Below are 8790 nucleotides of genomic sequence, written 5' to 3'. Positions count from 1 at the left end.
AGCCCAGTTGGTAGAGTGCTTGCCTTGCATGCACAAAGCCTTGGGTTCAATCCCCAGCACCACAGAAATAAAGAAAATCTCCAACATGTAGTCACACAACAACTTCCTCAATTCGATTTCTTTAGCTCAGGAAATAATAAAGAATCAACAGTGGGATGGCATCAAATTGAAAAGCTTTTGCACAGCAAACGAAATACAACATGAACAGAGAGTGTTCAGAATGAGAGAAAATATTTGCCAGCTCCTCTTCTCACAAAGTAGTAATCCAGAATATTTTTTTAAAAACTTAATATAAAAATATTTTTTAAACCACCAAATAACACAATCAAAAATGGGCAAATAAACTAAACAGACACTTCTCAAAAAAAGTACAAAGGGCAAACAATTATATGATAACATGTTCAACATTTTTATCCTTTAGGGAAATTCAAATAAAAAGTACCCTGAGATTTCATCTCACTCCAGTTAGGCTGACAATAATCAGGAATACAAATAAGAATAATTGCCAGCAAAAATGTCAGAGAAGAGTGTAAGGCGGCAGGTGGCGACCTGAGCAATACCGAGGGCTCGAGACAGAGTCGCATCCCTGGCCGTGCCCGGGACCTGCAGCTGCCTGCCCCAGAATCAGAAGGCCCAGTCTGTGTACCTCGTTAGCCCAAAGAATGATGACATCGGAGGACCAAGTCCAACAAGAGACAAAAATTCTGAAACTGACAACAACAATGGCTGATAAAGAAAATATCAAAATACCTATACAGAGCAAAAATAATACAGCAATGGTAAAAAGTTATATTCTTTTAAAACCTTCTAATGAATCAACCAATTCACCTACGGAAATTGAAACACATGATTTTCAGGATGGCACTCCGACTCTGCAGTTATCGATTAAAGGTGATCCCCCCAAATCAAAATATGACGTTAGGCCAGGCATTTCACCTTAAAAACAAAACAAAACAAAAATACTAAAAAGAAACCAATGCCTGCAGAAAAACCAAACCAAGCTGCTAACATGCCCAAGAAACCTGTGCTTGGGTCTTATCGTGGCCAAATTGTTCAATCTAAGGTTAATTCATTTAGAAAGCCTCTACAAGTCAAAAATGAGAGTTCTGCAACAACAAAGCAACTTTCAGCTACTGTCTCCAAAGCCACAAAGCCTGAACTTGTAAACACCACCAATGTAACAGCGAGAAGTAATAAAGCCTCAAATATAACTGCTGCTACTACTAAATTTGAAAGCACTAAATTTGTGAACACTAAACCTCAGACCACACAACTTGTGAGACCTCCTATTAGAAGTCACTACAATACACACAGAACACCATGAAACAAGGCATCAGCCAAACCCCTGCCAGTGTTAAAATTCGGAAAGGGCCTCAAGAAAAAGAACCCAATACGATTGTATCTAATGTCAAAACCAGTTCTTCTCAGGACATAAAAAGAAATAGGGTGTTATCAAGAAGCATAGCATCTGAAATTGTAGCCAAGCCTGCTTCATCTTCCAATACCAAACTGATAGAGAAGTCAAAAACCATTGACCAACAAAGACATATTATGGCAAAAGCAACTGTTGATAGATCAGCTCGGCCCAAAGAAACTGCAAAAGACAGAAAAGCTCCTCTGCGTGAGTGGAAAATTGGCAAAGGAAAAGTATTGAAAAGGCCCCCTAACCCAGTAGTTACCCAGCCCACATCTGAAGGACAAAATGAAAAACCAGTTGGGTCCTTTTGGACTACCATGGCAGAAGAAGATAAACAAAGATTATTTACTGAAAAAGTAAACAAGACAATTTCTGAATGCCTAAACTTTATTAATAAGGGGTTCCCCAAAGAGAAATATTGGTTACACTGAATGACCTAATTGAAAATATTCCAGAGATGCCAAAAAACTTGTAAAATATTGGATATGCCTTGTATGTCTTGAACCCATCACAAGTCCTATTGAAAATATTATCTCAGTCTTTGAGAAGGCCTTTCTGGCAGGGGCTCAGCCTATTGAAGAGATGTGACATGCCCTTGTGGATTTTCTAACAAGGAAGAGTCAAGAAAAAGTTAATTTGGGAGAAAATATTGAGACTTACGCATCCAAAGAACAAGTTCAAGAAGTCAACACTGAAGATATAGGTGTTAATTTAGAGCCAGAAAAACCAGAAATGGAGAATAAACATCAGAGAAATGTGGTATTTAAAGAAAGAACAAGATGACAAAATGAAAGCTCTGACCAATGATGTTAAAACCCCTGATACAGAAACTATAGCAAGTTGCTTAATTAAATATAATGTATCTACTACACCATACTTGCAAAGTATAAAAAAAGAAGATCCAATTTGATGAATCAAATTCTGCATTTAAGGAGCTGAAGTTTCTAACACCAGTGAGACGTTCTCGACGTCTTCAAGAGAAGACTTCTAAATTACCAGATATGTTAAAAGATCATTATCCTGTGTGTTTTCACTGGAACAGATATCAGAGCTAGGAGGCAAAACTGATGCTTTCGTATGCCGTCCTAATGCAGCACTGTGCTCTCTGTACTCTGAGACTGATACAGAAGAGAAATAAGTCTCCAATGAGGAATGAGGCATTTTTTATTATTATTATTCTTTGGTTTCCTTTGTTTTGTGTGGCTTTCTATTTCCCTTACATCTACAGTTGGCTAAGTATCTTAAGTATTCTTGGCAGTGAACTTCTTTACTAACATTCTTCTTATAGGAGTTGTCCTTCTGTGCATCCTGCCTTGTCGATCACAACATACTGAGTTTTTCCTTAATATAGGTAAATTTAGTCAGTTTGTTTATTGTGTTCCTTAAATATAAATAGGTTTTGTCATAATGGTAGCTTGTTCACTTTACTAAATATAAGTACAGTAATGATGCATCATCAGATGTTCTAGATAAAAGTATATTTTAATGTTGACATGTTTTAAAACTTTATGATGTACCTCTCTGCCTTTAAACAGAATACTGACAATATTTTTGCTTTTATTTAATTAGTATGAAAGTAAAATAATGGGACTGGGAATAGAGCTCAGTGGTATAGTGTGTGCTTAGCATGCCTGAAGCCCCTGAGTTCAATCCATAGCACCAAAAAAAAAAAAAAAGTCCCAATCTTTTATAGCTGGATTATGTTTAAATTTTAACCTCCATAGCTTCATTTGAGAGTTTATAAATTAAATTAGAATGGAGTTCAGGAAGGAATGTATATTCAAGAAGTGTCATTCCAATGTAGGTAGCATTTCTGAAATAATACTTAGATTTGCTTTCTTAACTCATGTCCCCTGAGACATGCTATTTACATACTGTGAACAGTTTTATTTTTCCCATATATAAATACCACCAATAAACTTGTTTTCTAAGGCCATGAACTAATACTTAAGTGTCATATATCCCATATCAGTCTATAGTTTCAAATAAGTGAACTATAAAAGAACAGTTGAACTACATATGTAATATGAATGTGAAGATCACATACTTGGTTTAATGTTCATGCCGTTTATGTAATATCTTTGTTTTATTTATTGTCTTATGTTCTAGAGAGTAGGATTTTCATTTTTGTGTGTATCTAATATGTATACAATAAAAGTACCTGTATAATAAAAAAAAAGTCAGAGAAAACAAACCCTTAAACACTGTTGGTGGGATTGTAAATTAATACAGCCACTCTGAAAATCAGTATGGAGGGTCCTCCGAAGGCTAGGAATGGAACCACCATATTATCTAGCTATGCCTACTCCTTGATATTAAGGAATTAAATTAAAAACCTGGGAAAAACTAGAAGGATAGAAAGAAGAAAAAAACTAGGAGGATAGAAAGAAGATAGAAAAACTAGAGGGATAGAAAGAAGTTACCTCAACACAATAAAGGCTATATACAACAAACTCAAAACCAGCATCATACCAAATAGGTAAAAACTGAAAGCATTTCCTCAAAAATCAGGGCTAAGACATTTAATTCTCCTAAAGTATTAAAGTCAGCATACTAGAGAGATATGCATACTCATGTTTATAACTGCACAATTAACAACAGCCAAATTTCAGAACCAGCCTAGGTGTGTGTCATCAGATAAATGGATAAAGAAAATATGGACCTACACAATGGAGTTTCTATCATCCCCAAAGAAGAACAAAACTGTTATTTGTAGAAAAATGGATGAAACTTGAGAGTATTATATTAAACAAAATATGCCAGACTCAGAAAGTTGAGGGTTGTGGGTTTTCTCTGATTTGTGGAAGCTCGAGAAAAAAAGTGGAGGGGGGAGCTCTCATGAAAATAGAAGGGACACCAGCAGGAAAAAGGGAGGGGTCAGAGGAAAGCAGCAGGAGAGGGCAAGGCAGATAATGGGGAATGAAATGGACCAAGTTATTTTACGTGCATGCACACATACCAGATGAAACCCATGGTTCTGTGTAATTATTATGCACGAATACATTTTTTTAAAATGCTAAAGGAAGATGAAGTGAAAGAATAATTGAATTTCTTGAAGAAATAAAAACTCCAATAAAGGTAAGAATACAGATAAACATAAAAGTCTGGGTTGTAGTTTTGGCTTTTAACAAGTCCTTTTGTTTTCTGTATTTAAAAAGCAAGACATTAAGCTAGGTGCACACCTGTAATCCTAGCAGCTCCAGAGGCTGAGACAGGAGGATCTGGAGTTCAAAGCCAGCCTCAGCAAAATCGAGGTGCTAAGCAACCAAGTGAGACCCTATCTCTAAATAAAATACCAAATAGGGCTGGGGATGTGGCTCAGTGGTCAAGCGAGTGGCCCTGAGTTCAATTCCTAGTACCAAAAAAATAAAACAGCAGGATGTTAGACTATCATAGATCCATGTTAATGGCACACAATGTTTAAAGATATGATCTATGCACAGGTGCGACATAAAGGGGGTATGTTAGCTCTCCATCATTGTGACAAATTTCCTAAGAAAATCAACTTAATGGAAGAAAGATTTCTTTTGACTCATGGTTTATGATGTTTCTGTCCATGGTCAATTGGCTCCCCTGCTTTGTGCCTGAGAGAAAGGCAGAACATCATAGTTATGGGAGCATGTGGTAGAGGAAGCTGCTCACTTCATGGCAGTGGTGCATGTCTGTAATCCCAGGAACTTGGGAGACTGAGACAGGAGGATTGCAAGTTTGAGGCCACCCTCAGCAATCTAGTGAGAGCCTCAGCAACTAGGTGAGATTCAGTCTGAAATTAAAATATAAAAAGAGCTGAGGATGTAGTTCAGTGATAAAGAATCCCTGGGTTAATTTCAGCAAGAAAAGGAGATATAATAATTACAAACATGTCCATCAAAACCCAATAAAACCTAGTTATAGGAATAAGCCAACAAAGGAGATCTATTGGAATCATACAAGTGATTAATAATAATATCATGTGAAGCAGATTTCAGAGGAAAGAATTAAGGTGAAAAGTAAGAAAGTAATTGAGAAGTAATTGACAATTCTAAATGTTGGAGTACCTATATCTATATCCTAACAGAGTTTAAAGACACATGAAACAAACACTGAAATAGCATCTCAAAAAAAAATAGACATATTCACAGTCTTATATATTAATACCCCTGTCTCAATAAATCATGGAACAATTAGGCAGAAAATCAGAAAAATTATAGTAGCTTTGAAAAATACACTATCCAACTTGATCTAATTGACATTTACAGAACACTCCACCCAACATGTTTTTCTCAAATGCATACATAACATTTATGAAAAATAATCTTACTTTAGGTAATAAAATAAATATCAATAAAATTGAAATAATTCAGGTTATTCACACTATGTATTTCCTGTGATCACAATAGAATTTAATAGAAAATAATTAAGAATCTCTGAAAATTATTCATGTAATCACCAACAACATGGTCTCTATGTAGAAAAGCCTTTGGAATCTACTCAAAAGTTACTAGAACCAGTGAGAACAAAACCATTAATAATAGTATCCAAAAGTAGAAATACTTAAGGATAAATCTGTCTAAAGATGTACAGAACCGATATACTGAAAAATTACAAAAAAATTACAAAAGACATTTAAGAAGACCTACTGAGAGAGATGTCTTGTTCATGGGTTGTTGCTCAAGATTGTGAATATATCAATTCTTTTTTTTTTTTTTAGAGAGAGAGAGAGAGAGAGGGAGAGAGAGAATTTTAATATTTATTTTTTAGTTCTCGGCTGACACAACATCTTTGTTTGTATGTGGTGCTGAGGATCGAACCCGGGCCGCACGCATGCCAGGCGAGCATGCTACCGCTTGAGAAATTCATCCATAGATACAAAAAAGTCCAATCATTTTCCAGCAGACCATTATTATGAATTTTCACAAGCTGGTTCTAAAATACCTATAACTTTAAATGAAAAACAAAGTTGGAGGGGTACCATTACCTAATATCAGGATTCACTATAAAGGTAAATCAACAAAATGTGTATTGGCATAAAGATAGATAAATCAAAGTAACAGAATGAAAAGGTCAGAAATAAGCCCACACATATATGAATAGCTAATTTCATAAAGGTGCAAAAGCAACTCATTGGAGAAAGAAAAACCTTTCAACAGATGGTGCTGGAAAAACTGGATGTTCATAACAACAACAACAACAATAACAAAAGAGCTCCATATTTGGCACAATTGAAAACTTTCACTGACCCAGATTTGGTGGTGCTTACCTATGATCCTAGCTACTCAGGAGGCTCAAGAAGGAGGATTGCAAATTGGAGGCCAGCCTGGGCAACTTGGTGAGGGTCCATCTCACAGATGAAATATAAAAAGGACAGTGGTAGAACCCTTGCCTAGTCTGTAAGAGAGAATAAATATTTCTTGTTTAACTTGGTGAGTTTAGGGTGGTTTGTTATGCACCATGATGTGGCGATAGCTATGAATATATACTCTTATGTGTAGACTCTAGTAGTAATGAACTGATCTAAGTAATTAAAAATGTGATAGAAAACAGGAAGAAAGTAAGAGGTACCTTATTTCTTCTCTTCAAAGTTTATCACATTAAATTGTTAAATAATATAACCATATTAAAACTACATAGTTAAATATTAAGAGAGAATATGACCCACTAAAACAATGGGTAATGGCAGTAAAGGTAGAAAAACAGGATGTTTTCTAATTTTATTATGGTTCAGAACTTTCTGGGTATTAAAAGAAATTGTTTAAAGAAATGGAGGACTAACCACGCATGGTGGCACATACCTGTAATCCCAGGAACTCAGGAGACTGAGATAAGAGAATTGGAAGTTGAAGTCTGGGCTCAGCAATTTAGCAAGGACCTAAACAATTCAGGGAGACCCTGTCTTGAAATAAAAAAATTAAACAGGATGGGGATGTAGCTCAGCAGTAAAGCACCTTTGGGTTAAATCCCCTATCATACCTAGTAGCAAACAAACACACATCAAAAGGAAACAAATTGGAAGTCTAACAGAATTATAGGTTTTCTTTTTTCTGAAATTAGGTTGGGGCAATGATTGCACAATTCTGCAAATCTAGTAAAAATATTGAATTGTGATCTTTAAACAGCTAAGTTGCCTGGTATATGAATTAAATTTTAATAATACTGTCAAAAGAAGATATTAGGAATAATACAATTACGAAGCAGGAATTTGATTTAAGAGTCAATAAAATAGAATCAAACCGTGTAATATGATGTATTAAGAACTATGTAATGTTATGAACGACCAATAAAAAAAAAAGAGTCAATAAAATAGACAAACCTTTAGGTAATATAATCAAGAAAAAATAATCAAGAAAATATAATATAATATAATCAAGAAAAATAGAGGGCAAATAACACAAAGTGAGAAATGAAAGTGACATCTTACAGAAACAGAGCAAATCCCCCTGAAAGTACCAGGCTCCTATGCTTTTATAAGGGAATTATATCCCTAAAAACAGTAATTTCAATTTCATTTATTTAAGACCAAAGAAAAGGAAACTTCCTAATTGTTTTTTTATAAAATCAACATAAGATTATATCAAAAATTTAAAAAGATTAAGAAATATCTGAAAGCCTTTTGAGGAAGCATCCTCCCCCCCACCCCCACCCCCCAAAAAAGGAAAAAAAAAAAACTGAACAAGGAGGGATAAAACAGTCTTGAATGCAAAGGCACTTCTGTAAACATATAAGTTACCCCCACCCCAATTAATCTATTAATTGAAATTTCTGACTAAAATTTAAAGAGTTTGCAATAATACCTGACAATTCAGTAATTAAAAACCTTTTTAGTATTGAATTTTCAAATATATTAAAAAGAATAGTTTAATATATCACCTTGTTCAAATAATGCTGAAGGGGTTGAAAGTGTGGCTCAGCGGTAGAGAGAGCACCTGCCTAGCATGCAGAAGACTCTGGGTTCCATCCCCAGTACCAAAAAATATAAAAACGTAAAAATAATAATTACCAACACAGAGTCAAATTTGGGACAGGCTTATTTTTAAATTCATCTGAAGAATAAATAGCCAGGAAAGCTTTTTGAAAGACAAGAGAAACTTTCTCTAGCAGTTACCTAGTAACTTTAGACGGTAGAATTAGACCCTCCTTTTGTGAGCATTTAGAACCTTAGAAAGCTAATTTCAAATCAGTGGAAGAAAGGATGCCTTAAAAATTAATGAAATCTTTGGGTCAATTGACTAAAAAATAGGAAAAATTGACGTTAAATATTTTACAACATATGAAAAGTAAATTTCAGGTGAATTAGGGTCTCAACATAAAATTGAGCCTATAAGAGCATTAGATAAAAGTTATGGGAGAATAGATTCATAATCCTGGGTGAGCTTCTTCCCAAATCCTATATACTT

At 34.9% G+C, this 8790-nt stretch overlaps 1 pseudogene; it reads left to right on the top strand.

The window, feature by feature from the left end:
• The first annotated feature begins 722 nt into the window (after window positions 1–722).
• Window positions 723–2555, top strand: LOC113198748 (cytoskeleton-associated protein 2 pseudogene; annotated as a pseudogene).
• The last annotated feature ends 6235 nt before the right edge of the window (window positions 2556–8790 follow it).

The sequence above is a fragment of the Urocitellus parryii genome, chromosome 14 (genome assembly GCF_045843805.1).
Source record: "Urocitellus parryii isolate mUroPar1 chromosome 14, mUroPar1.hap1, whole genome shotgun sequence".
Lineage (NCBI taxonomy): Eukaryota > Metazoa > Chordata > Mammalia > Rodentia > Sciuridae > Urocitellus > Urocitellus parryii.
Note: the sequence above shows the minus strand (reverse complement) of the source record. Positions and strands in the feature narration are given on the sequence as shown.